General features: G+C 29.0%; 1 pseudogene; it reads right to left on the minus strand.

The window, feature by feature from the left end:
- Positions 1-2,987: 2,987 nt before the first annotated feature.
- Positions 2,988-8,886, minus strand: LOC123214686 (annotated as a pseudogene).
- Positions 8,887-12,403: the final 3,517 nt, after the last annotated feature.

The following is a 12,403-nucleotide window of genomic DNA, read 5'->3' on the forward strand; positions in this document are numbered from 1 at the left end:
CGCATACTTGGACTTCAATAGATTCGGGAGCCAAACTTGATCGTCTCTCATCCAATATATTACCCCTTTGACTAAAAGCTTGTTCTACTGCGACAATTGATACTGGTGCTACTAGAACTTGTTTACAATAGCTGTTAATATTGGAAAAGTTGATGCGTGTCGACTCCACCATTTTAAAACTGGAAAGTCTTTACCTATATTGTTGTCACCAAACTCAAAAATAGTAGTTAAATAAATATCAAGCTCCGAGGTGGAGTCTAATGTTCCTCTTGGTCTTTTGCCCCTCTGCATCATAATACGATCACCATAACTCATATGTTGGGTTGATGATGGGGCAATAGGTGGTAGAGAGGAAGAAGAACCACCATAAATTAATGCATATTCAACATAAATTTCTTTAATTAAATTCATAATATTAGTTATAGTTAATGGAATATTAACTTCATCTAATTGCAAACATTCATAATATAATGTCAAATAATCCGTGACACCATTTAATTTAAATCTAGGATAAAAAAAACATGCAACAAGAAAAAGTTCTGTAATTATTTTATAGTAACTTAACCATTTTGTTTTCATTAAAGAAACAACTTTTTGTAGAATAATATCTTGTTCGGCTTCTTGTAAAGCTCCAATAATATTAACAGCTTCATTTAAAAACAAATGAGAAGTGGGATAATAAACCCCACTTAAAGTATATGTTGCATTATTAAAATTTCTTAATACATTTAAAACTTTTTTACAAATATCTCAATGTTGGGGATATAATATAACTTATGGCACATTTTGTGAAATAAATGAGCATAATAAATCCCTATAATCAAATGACTCGTTGAGTAATTCATATGTTGAATTCCAACGAGTCGGCATGTTTTTAGGAAATCTTTTTGATTTTTTATTATGTTGTTTGCAAAATTTACTCTATTCTTTCATAGTTTGGGGATGTGTCCATAAATATGAAATTGCTATTTTTATTGGACTAATAAAATTATTAAAACAATGTAAACCATCTTGTACACATAAATTTAATACATGACATGCACATCTAATATGAAAAAATCTACCACCTAAATTAGGTTTACAAATATCAATTAAATCATTTATTGAGACAGTATTTGAACGTGCATTATCAAATGAACGTAATTTATAACGTAATTTATATTCTTCTAATATTCCTTTAATTATTCTATAAATATTATCAGTCGTATGTCGTTCATCAAACACCCTAAATGATAAAATTCTTTTTTGTAATAGAAAATTGTCATCTATCCAATGACAAGTTATACCCATATAAGAGTAAACTTGTCAATGACACTTCAAATATCATTACATAGAGATACACGTCCACTAAAATTTGTAAAAAATTGAATTAACTCTTTTTTTTGTTTTTTATATAAACTAAATAATGTTCTTTTTAATGTATTTCTTGGAATAGTTTTATGTGCATGATTTAATGCAATTTTATAATAATTATTAAAACCTAAATTTTCACCAAAACAAAATGCTAAATGATCTATTGCTACCATTTTTGCAAATTCTTATTTACTTTTATTATCGCTATACATAAATAAAGATTTGTGTCTAGAATCATACCCGGTTATTTGTGTTTGGCCTCGGTTTTGCCCCATTTTTTTCGGATGCTTTGACTCCAAGTGCCTTTTGAATGTCCCATATCCATCTCCTTATTTGAATTTGTAAATTGGCCTATAATAATTGCAAGCAACATCAAAATTACCATCTTCCTTTTGTATTTTCTTGAAATGAATTTTGAAAATATCGGATGTAGGAATTTTTTGAGATTGTTGTTCCATCTCCATCTGTTGTTGATGTTGTTGTTGTTGCTCCACCTCTTCATATTGGTTTTCACTTTCTTGTGAATGAAAATCATCTATAAGTTGATTTTCATTCACATTTGATATATGTGAATATTGACCAAATCTCCTATTACCGGAAGAATTTCCACTACTTGTCATTTTTTGATAATAAATAAAATTAATTATATAAATAAATTATATGATTAATTATAAAAGATAATAAATAAAATTAATTATAGAAATAAATTCTATAATTAATTATGAATTGTATAAAAAAAATTGAAATTGAAATTAATAAAAAATTAAGAAAGAATTTAATTAAATTTAAAAAAATTTGATTGAATTAAAAGATTGAGAAAGTATTAAGAGTTTAAAGAATGAGAATGAGAGTTTGAAGGATTGAGTGAGAGAGTGGAGAGATTGAGATTTGAGAGAATGAAATTTGAATGGGTATATATAAGAAAAAACTTTTTTGAAAAAAATTAAAAATAGAGTGGGTGAATTGAGATTCTAAAAATTGCAGGGGACCAACGGTCCCCTGCAACTTCCCCTGAAAGCCAACGGTTCCCTACGCAGGGAACCGTTGGCTTTTTAAATAAAAATAAAAAAAATTCAAATTTTTTTCGATTCAGCACAGTAAACCGTCGGTTCATAAACCGGTGTGAATCGGCGGTTTCACGGTTTTAATTTATGTAAATCGGAATCGAACCATAGAATCACGGTTTCGGTTTCGGTTCAGTCTGGTTTCGGGTCTACCAGTTTCAATTCCGATTTTATCCGAACCGGTTTTGGTCCGATTCACGGGCCAAACCGCCTGTGGCTAGGTTTATATCAATCTCTCAAGCTCGTTGGAAACGTGCAACTACATGTACCTATTTTACGCATGATCTCTTAAGCAATCATTCTAGCCACAGATGCCAATAAAAAGTTTTAAATTATTGATAAAATGATTTTAGCAATTATTCAACCGTTCACACGAGTTTTCTACGTATTAATTACGTGATGGCTGACTGAAAATTTAGGGAAATTATATTAAATGGCCAAATTACCCCTTCATTAAACAAAATTATCCAATTTCCCTATTATTAAGCAAAAATGTTCAATTATTCTATTCTTAAGTAAAAATGCTCTGTGAAAAGAATTTTCAAGGCAAAGAAATATCATAAGCAGTGGTTTTGGTTATGCTTTCCAAGAGTTTGAATGGTGTATTATGGCTAGCCTTCTTCTTTGACTACCTAATTAATTTGCTTGTCTTCTATGGATATTCATATGCAATTCACCAAAGAAAAACAACCAAAACGAGCACATGCACTTCGTGGATTCAGAATTGAGTTCATAAAAGCCACCATCCTGCGAATACCGAACAGGGAGGGATAAATAAGACTGTTTCCTCATAAGAAAATACAGAGAATTACTTGCGTATTCGAGTAGCTGAGCTGACCACAGTCAGAGATACTTGAAAATGGTGGCCAGTAAAAGGATAAGTAGAATAATCTGCATAATTGGAGAGTAATCAGTAAATATTCTTGCAAAAAGAAACTACATAATAAGGTTAAAAAGTTTAATCCCATAAAAACTCACCACCGTGGTTGAATAGTATATTGGCCCGTTTTGGATTATGTAAGTTCTCCTGGCAAAATCCATAAAAGAGTCGTCAGACTGAAGAACATAAGAAAATTCGATTCGATAAGAATAAAGTTTTAATTTTACCAACCTTCTGTTTAAGACGCCAGAATCCATGCATAGTTTCTGTATTGCATTAATCTGTCTCATGGTTTTTGTTGCATTGGGATCATTCTTGTTGATCTACAATCACAGGAAAAGTTTACAAATGAAACATGGTGGGCATAATTATATATGGGCATGGATCATACCTTGGACTTGAGAATACAAGAGAAATCGTAGAAGGCACAATACACATCTGACATATTATTTGTTCTGTCAATTATTTTAGCAGCGAGTCCTACAAACATCAACACCTCCATTGAATGAGAAAAAAACACCAGGTAAAGGTTTTCATGAATAAAATGATTGAAAAGTCCTACCAGGTCTCATTTTGACAGCATCCCTGAAGACTCGAATGTTGTTGTAGCATAATTCTAGTATTCCAAAGTCCATAACCTAGCAAGGGAAGCAGAACCAAATCAGTTACAAGTTTTCTACAAACCACGGTAATGGTTATTGAAGGCAGCTGCTATATTACCTGAGGGATAGCACAAAATCGGAATATAGCAGGATCTCTAATAGCAGACATGTATTTGAAACAATCCTCCACATGTTTCAAAGCATTGCTAACCATTTCATTCAAGCATTCTACTGCCCTGGCCGAGTTTTCCTCGCACTTTAAGTCCTGATCCAGGTGCAAAAATCATTTAAATAAATTATGAATAAAACATGTAAAAGAAAATTCACACACCTCTAGTTTGTTGACGTATTTATTCCAGATCTCACGAGGCCAAAACATCCGCGACTTTGGCACCTCATTTATATCCTCCAGATAATCTCGAATGATATTTGCTTTCTGTTAGATCCATACGCATCAGCATTTCAAGTCAAAAGCGTATTGTTGCTGTATATAATGAACATATTAATTACCTGAAGAAATGAACCCATTGAATTGGAAAGATATTCTGGAGCCATGTCTTCCTTCCCATATGCATGGAATAGCTTAGACAGACCTAATCCAACAAGTCCAGCTACGTAGTGGCAATATTCATCATACTCCTCAATTGTTTCAACCTGAACAATTTACTCTAGTTAGCAATGATTTTGAACCAGACTGATAATCGAATCAGTTACTTCATTAGATTATGGTTCGATTGATTTAATTAACTAATTTCAATCTAAACCATTATAATTAAATGAATAATTATAAAAAGTTTGTTAACGTTTTATAATATTATATAATTATTTTATTAATTTATATGAGTATTATTTAATCAAATATTTTCAAATTTATCACTATAAAATATCAATATGATTTTACATCTGTTTGTTTATATTAATAATATAATACACAATATTAACGTATAAATAATTCATAGAGGTTTTAGATTTGTAGTTCGCATATTTTTATTGAGATTTAACTCTTGAAAAATGAGAAGTGTGTATTATCTTTTAGAATGAGGTTTGATTCTAGATGTAGGTTTTAATACTTATAAGTTTTAATATTAAATATTAAATTTTTATATTAAATAGAGCAATACTATATATATATATATATATATATATATATATATAGTAGAGTATATAGATAATTTATCATTATATAATTAAATATTATTTTATCTTTAATTTAAAATTATCTAATTATATAGTAACACATCATCTGTTTACCTAAGTTATGTATTAAAAGTTTATATACATAATTTTATTGTATTAAATAAAGTAAGTAAGATGAAATCAAGTTTCTTGGGTTTAAACAAAATTTTCTGATTAATCGGTTTTCATTAGGTTTGACTAACTTTTTAGTTGGTTAACAATTAAATAAAAACCGAACTGGAGGGTGAATCAACTGATCTGATCCAATTTTGATAACACTACTAGTAAATTGCATGAATCACGGACCTCCTTGCAAATGAATTTTGCCATCCCTGCTCCCATTTTTTGGGTAATATCCTCAATTACCTTTTGATAGCTGCACATAAATAATAAAGAGTAGTGCTATGTGTATAATTTTTATGAACAACTTTATATGCAAATAATTATGTATTATTATGTAATTAAATAATTAAAAATTAAAGATAAAATAATATTATGAATAAAGAAATGCAATCATGTGTGAATGTAAATAGATGCGGAAAGAAGATAAAGGAATAAGATAAATGGGCTGAATATCATCATATTTACATAACTTATTAAAATGCTGAAAAGACTTATTACCACCTAAAGTTTGGTGCAAAAAACAATCCGTGAAATTTTAAAAACTCAAGTATTCATCTAAGGTTTACTCTACTTTCATACATCAAAAAATTTTGTGTTAAAGTTAAGGGTAAAATTATCATTTTATTATTAATATTAAAATAAATAAAGTTATATCCATTTTCTCCCTTTAATTTCAAAAACTAACAATTTTCTTATAGAATTAAGTTTTGAAAAGTGATATTTCCCCTATGGGGTTTAAAATTTCTCCAACGAATGACGACTACTCTCTCTCCCTTCCAGCTATGGTTCTCCCTCTAACGCCTTCTTTTTGTCCAAAACCCTCTCCCTTTGACCAACAATGTCTAGATTCAAAGAATTTAAACAAAACTCTTTGTCAAGACAATGATGACATGTCCAGACCAAGGGTTGATATGTTGTCATTGTCTAGAAGACGACAATTTGTTTGGATGATGCTTTTGTTGTCCAAAAAGCATCATCTAGACGAAGGGTTTTATCTAAATTTTTTGAATCCAAACATCACCCATAGAAGGGAAAGGGCTTTGAATGAAGAGAAGACGTTAAAGGGAGAGCCATCATTGGGAGGGAGAGAGAGTGACTGTTATTTGCTAGAGAAATTTGAAACCCTCGAGGGAAAATATTACTTTTCAGAATTTAATTTTAGGAGAAATTGTTAGTTTTTTAAATTAAGAAGAGAAAATAAGATATAATTTTATTTATTTTAATATTAATAGTAAAATGATATTTTTACCTTTAATCCTAATTAACAATTCTTGGGTGTATAGAAATGCTCTAAACATTGGGTTGATATTTAAGTTTTTAAAATTTTACAGATGAGTGTTTGTCTTTACACCAAACCATGGGTGGGAAAAAGTCTTTTGGCCTAATAAAATCAATTATCCATAGGCTAAAGCAAGGATAAGAGATTAACCCCGTTCCAAGCTCCAGAAAAGCAGTTGAGACATGATGAAACTGGTCCATGAGAACTTTGTAATCCTCTGTACCACCTTGAACAGAATTACAAAAAAAAGGTTTAAAAAACAAAACTGAACGTGAGAAAACCCACATGAAAAATGCCAATCACAATCATACACATGAGTATGAAAAGCCAAGAGAACAGGCACCTTCACCTCCATAGGTATGCTTGTATCATCCTCTATAATGCAAAACCACTGGCGAAAAGGGAAAAAAAGCATTAGATTGGATTCAAATCAAACTTGTTTAAATTCAAAAATAAGTTCGGTTGAAACAAGCCTAAAATGGTTTGGCTGTAGAGAATTCAAACTCGAGCTTCAATTTAAAAGTTAAATATTTTCAAGCTTGAACTTAGAAGTGTCCGACTCACTAAACTCTGAAGCTTGGAGAATTTCAATACAAAATAACTAAAACAATATTATTTTAATCGATACGCATCAAAACAATATCATTTTAGTCAATTTTTTGTTTTACTATAATACCAAACCAAGCTTTGAACTCGGTTCGAGCTTGAACTCAATTCCCTTATAACGAGCTGAGCTAAAATAACTTTGAGATAAATTTAAGCTCGATTCTATTTAAATCTAACCCAATAACCAATGTTTGAATAAAATATAATAATAATAAACAAACTATATAAATAATTATAATAAAAGTTTAATAATAAAATTATATGTATTAATTTTAAATATATAAATAGATATATATTTTCTATATATTATCAAATGATTGATGATTTTAAATTAAAAATAAAATATTACTTAATTATATATTTCAAATTGGTATATATATCATTACTCAAAGTTTAGTGCTTCAAGTTTTCCGAATCAGAAGTTGAAGTTCAGAGTACAACTATCTGCATTAATGACGAAATGTATCATCACATGTTAGATGTGCGATGATATTTATAAAACTGTAGAAAGTTAAAGAAAGAAACCATGGAAAATTATTATCACATTCATTATCGCAAATCAAATATATACCAAATGCCAAAAGCCTGATTCCCACCTAGGCATGGCAGTGGACTGTGCCGTCTCAGCTTCAATACAACCCACCACGCCTATGGGTCATGTCAGACCTAGGGTCTACATAATGGCCAACTTTCATACCGAGCCAACCTACAAAAATATATAGGTCCCCAACGCAACTAACACCACAACAAGTTGTGTCAAACCTTTAACAGATGTACCTGCTGGCTTTTGACAGGTTGGCAGTTAATCATATAATTTAAAAATATTTAGATGTTTTTTTTTTATATCTCATGGATTTCTCATGGATCGTGGGAGCCTTTTTTTTTAACAGATGTACCCATGGGCTATTTTTTTAAAAAATAGTGCATAGTATCTGGCTTCTTCATCTAGTTAGACGAAAATGATGGCTCTTCATCTTCATCTCCGATGTCTCCTTCATCTAGACTCTAATCATGGAAGGGAGAGAGAGTTAAAAAAAAAAAACCTAAAAAAAATGTCATTTTTTGAAACTTAAATTTAAAAAAAAATTATTAATTTTTCAAACTATAAAAATAAAAAAGATAAAAATTTTTTTTTTAATATTACTAATCAAATGATAAATTTATTTCTAGTTATAACAAATTTTGTTTATGTTTACAATTTTTGAATGAATATTTAAGTTTTTAAAATTTAACGAAGAAAATTTGATAATAGACTAAATTTTTGGTCGGAATAAGTGTTTTGGCTTTAAAAAAACCCATAAACATACCTACGGTGTCAAGGGCTCGAAGAACCAAATAAAATATGCAAACCTGCATGACCACAAATAACAATTTGTGTCACTTGTTAATTAGAATAAAGATGCATCACAATAAACAAACATACAATGAAAATGCAGCTATACTTACAAAAATATCCATAAAGAACGTGATTATAACTTATAATATTAAACACAATATGTAGACTTACAGCGTTTCTAAGGTCGGCATCAAGATGCTGAATAACGAGAGGGAATTTAGTAGAGACCCTGTGAAGAATAGCATAACAAAATGCCCAGTGAGGCTTCGATGGGATTTGCTTCAGCTTCTCCGCCATCTTTTACAGCCCTTTTCAGCTTCAACAACGGGTAAAACTCCTCTGGGTGCCCTAAAACCGCCACCAAATTTTCCATTTTCTCAACCTTTGAAAACCCAAAATAGTAACATCGTATTAATATAGGAAAAATTGTGCTTGGATTTGGTGTTTATTTGCTGATTCAAACGACAAATAATTTTTAAATTTTGTGTGATATTCAAACAATTATTACAAAATGAAGATATATTACTTGTGGGAAATCATTAGATTTTTGACCCGTGTGTCAATTTGTTTCATCATAATCACTTTAATGTGACAAATCACAAAAGCATTCTGCATGAGGAATAAATAGTCGTTTTTTCTTTTTCTAAATATTTGTCTGGTTTAATTTATTTTTAGTCAATGAAATGCATTCAATGAGTTTAGGTTACAGTTTAGGGTTTAGTTTAGTTTCTTTGCAGGGTAAAAAGAATATTTTTTATCCAAGTTTTAGTTTAATCTTAAAAATATATTTATGATAGATAAAAAATTTAAATATTTATCTATCTTTAAACTTCTATTAAAATTGTCATTAAAAATAAGAGTAAAATCGTTATTTAATAATAATATTAAATATATATAATTTTATTTTAATTTTTTTTATAGGTTTTAACAATTAACATTTCACTCCAGGCCTAAATTTTGAAAAGTGATTTTCTCTTTTCAAATTTCTAAGTTTTTTTCTCTATCTTTCTAACCACCAGTGACTGTCTGTAACTTCACCTCAAACTTCATTGGATAGTGCTTGTTGTCTAGATCCAAACGATGCTTGTCATCGGAATTTGGACAACAATGATGCTTTCATCTGTCGTTAGCCTTCGTCAGGAGAAAGTTACCACTCGCTAGAGAAAGTGGTCAAATTTTAAGTTTGATATCTTAGGAGAAAAAGTAAATTTTTTTTAAAACTTAATCAAGAAAGCAAATTATTAGTTTTATAAACTAAGGGAAAAAATGAAATATAATTTTAATTAATTTAATATTATTAATAAAATGATAATTTCACCTGTTAATTCAAATAAAAAATTCTTTTGTATGTGACAATAGATTAAAACTTGGATAAGTATATTGATTTTTCATCTATCGCGAGTATATATTTATCTTTTCACCGAAGCTTAGGCGAGAAATAATCCTTTGGCCTTTCTTTCTATCTATGTCAAAATGTGTAGTTTTGTATCTTTAAAATTGAAAAAGAACAAATTTTATTTTACATCCAATTTATTTGTCAACAGTATCTAAGAAATTTTATTTATTTAATTTTAAATATTGATTATAATTTTTAAAAATAAAAAATATTATTCTTTCATTTAAAAAAAAACCAAAATATAAATATAAAAAATAAATTGTATAACTAATTACTTATTAAATTTTTTTATCATATATATTTTTAAATATGATTTATAGTTTGGTTCGATTTGAAAATTATTCAAAATATATATATATATATATATATTTTAAAATACAGTTTACAATTTGATTCGATTTAAAAATTTTTTAAATTCAATCTAAACTGAAAAATGTTTTTTTTAAAATTTATTAACTTAAATCAAACCATTTTACAAATCAAACTATAATTTTTAAATAGTTTAATATAGTTTTACAATTTAAACTGAATTATATATTATAAAAAAATAAAATTTTAGACTAATCAGAAAAGCTGCGAAAAGCAATGCCAACCAATTTAACTCTCGATGTTCCTATGCTGTTGAACACAATAACCCATTTATTGTTATATGAACTAAGTTTATTGTCAATAATAGTTTAGACTAATCAGAAAGAAAACCTGGCCATTAAGAAGCCAAAAGACAGATTTTTGTTTTGTGTTTACATTTTGATCAAGAGAGAAGCGAATTTGTAGCTTTATGTACCTTGAACTGCTGCCCTTCCATTGATGAACATGGGAATCAACCAATTTGAAGTCCACACTTGGCTGATCTCTATGTAATCATATATATATATATATATATATATATATATATATAGAGAGAGAGAGAGAGAGAGAGAGAGAGAGAGAGAGAGAGAGAGAGAGAGAGAACAAAGCAAAATATGAGTTTGAAGAAGATAAAATTGTTAGAATTATCAGTCCAGTGAATACACAGAGCTTTTATCCTTTGCTCGATCAATCGGTCCGCACATCGCTCTCAAATTAGTCACTTCCTGCTAAAAGTCGACCTCGTTTTGAGGCGGACGTACTACACAAGGATTAAGAAAGCGAGCCAATGACTGCTGTTTAAATATAAACATCAATCAAGTCTGAAATAAGTGATTAAAATTTTATAAAAGAATGATTGCGTTGAAAATAAATGGGGTTTATCTCAATATTTTAATAATTTTAAAAATCTTAATGGGTTTGTTTAGAAATAGCTAGGGTCAAATCAAGAGAAAAGTTTATAATAAAGGCCAAATGCTATACCCCACTAAGGGTTGGTGTAAATTTATTTTCTCACTAGTTAATTATCGAAAATTTAAATATTTATTTATCTATTAAAATTTATTATTATTTTTAAGGATAAAATTATCATTTAAATATTTTATTTTAAAAAAAAATCATTTTTCTATTATAGTTTTAAAAACTAACAATTTTTCTTTTAGTCTCAAATTTTTTAGATTTAAAAACTGATTTTTCAAGTCTAGATTTGCATAACCTCCTTATTTTTTGTATTGCATCACCCCCCTAGCCTTCTAAAAAAGTTTAAGTTTCACCCCACTCTAATCTAGGGTTTCCAAATCATCACTAGTAAGCTTCTCCATTCGTCTCCGACATCTCCACCGTCGAGAATAAGCCACCAGCATCCATCTCCATTCCATATTGCCACTATCTAATGCAAAAAGGGTCAAAATCGAGCAAAAGATCTCGCTCGATTTCGACCTCCTTAGTACCTCCCATTGACGAGAGGCACCAAGGAGCGATGACGAGAACAGAACAAACCGTTTACCTGATATCATAATACTCCTCTTGAATTTTTACTATTTACAAATAATTACATTAATTTTGTTAAGCAAAAACCTAGTAAAATAAAAATCAAAGCAGAGAAACATAATTATTTAATATCTTATAAAATACAGTTGGATATGTTTAAACTGTCTCATTAAAAATCTTATTAGGAAAACCAAGTGAAGAAAAAAAAGTACAGTGCATATTTTATCCAATATATGACACACTTCAAAAATTTTCTCCCCTTGACGAATGCTCCCCTTGATTATAGTAGAATTAATTTAGTTGTTTGTTGTCAATGTTATACACTAACTTTTTAAATATTAATATCGATAATATCTTGGTGAAAAAATCTACAAGTTTGTCACTATATCATATTTGCTTGACATCTTTTGACTTTATTAGAGCTCATAAGAATGAAAAAACTTCGGTGAGATATATTTGGTTATGTCTCATTTAATGTATCCACCTCTAATTTGGATAATACATATTACATTGTCTTTATATAATATATAAATAATATCTATTGTAGAAAGAAAATTATATGTATTCTAGATATAATGGACGATAGACCGTAATCATATACATTTTCGACTAACTTTATGGAGAGTTAGAATCTTTAAATGATTTGAAGATGTTGCAACCAAAGTTTATTTGATAAAGCGTCATAATATTATTGTGTCATTATAAGTGAAACATATCTTGTCTGCAAGCAAGCCTTATGAGGGTTAGAAAGA

Source organism: Mangifera indica, chromosome 4, assembly GCF_011075055.1.
Source record: "Mangifera indica cultivar Alphonso chromosome 4, CATAS_Mindica_2.1, whole genome shotgun sequence".
Taxonomy (NCBI): Eukaryota; Viridiplantae; Streptophyta; class Magnoliopsida; order Sapindales; family Anacardiaceae; genus Mangifera; species Mangifera indica.